Genomic DNA, 1,229 nt, shown 5'->3' with positions numbered 1-1,229 from the left:
CACACACACACACAAAACACATTGAAACTCACATCGCATTAAAATATTCCTAGTATTTGTTTTTGAAATTATTTCGTGTACTTTCTGCTATGTAATATATATTGGCTTACTTTATTCTTATTTCTTTATTGCCCACAAGGGGCTAAACATAAAGGGGACAAACAAGGACAGACAAAGGGATTATATCGACCCAGTGCGTAACTGGTACTTAAAGGATGAAAGGCAAAGTCGACTTCTGCGGAATTTGAACTCAGAATGTAACGGCGGCAGACGAAATACCGCTAAGCATTTCGCCCGGCGTGTTAACGTTTCTGCCAACTCGGCTTACTTTATTCTCTCCTTCACTACCGCCTGGGTCGGAACTTGAAACCCAGAGTAACAATAAGTGAATTTTTTAGCTTACATGCTCACCAAAACACACATACACACACACACATGCACACACACATACACAAACGCACACATACGCGCACATATGTGTATTATTTAAATAATATGATAAATTTATCGAATTCATGTTAGCGAACAGTTTCGTGTTGAAGAGACATCTATGTGTGGAAAGGTAATTTAACAATTCTTAAACATATCTGAGAGGAAATGTCTACCTTCCTCTCTTTATAACTGTGAAGCCAGAAGCCACCACATTAGATTTTAATATCAAGGATATTAAAATCTGGAACGAAAGTCCTGGCTGAAAAAAAAATAGAGACGTACCTAAACTCTAAAGGTGAAATAATTCTCCTTGTTCTCACGATTGGAAATATATCTTAGTTAACTAATTAGTTCAGTTCTAACAGTAAGGGTTGGTTCTTCCCTCTGCGCTAATATCACCCTACATATACGCGGCCACATATACCCTACCCTATCTTTCTTTTTCTCTTCCTCCCTTATCCTGTTCACATCATAGCCCATTGTTGTTGTTGGCACTCCGTCGCTTACGACGTCGAGGGTTCCAGTTGATCCGATCAACGGAACAGCCTGCTCGTGAAATTAACGTGCAAGTGGCTGAGCACTCCACAGACACATGTACCCTTAACGTAGTTCTCGGGGATATTCAGCGTGACACAGTGTGGCAAGGCTAACCCTTTGAATTACAGGCACAACAGAAACAGGAAGTAAGAGTGAGAGAAAGTTGTGGTGAAAGAGTACAGCAGGGTTCGCTGGAGCCTCGTGGAGCTTTAGGTGTTTTCGCTCAATAAACACTCACAACGCCCGGTCTGGGAATCGAA

This window comes from Octopus bimaculoides, chromosome 1 (genome assembly GCF_001194135.2).
Source record: "Octopus bimaculoides isolate UCB-OBI-ISO-001 chromosome 1, ASM119413v2, whole genome shotgun sequence".
NCBI classification, from domain to species: domain Eukaryota; kingdom Metazoa; phylum Mollusca; class Cephalopoda; order Octopoda; family Octopodidae; genus Octopus; species Octopus bimaculoides.
The sequence above is the reverse complement of the archived record's forward strand: the minus strand, read 5'-3'. Positions refer to the sequence as shown.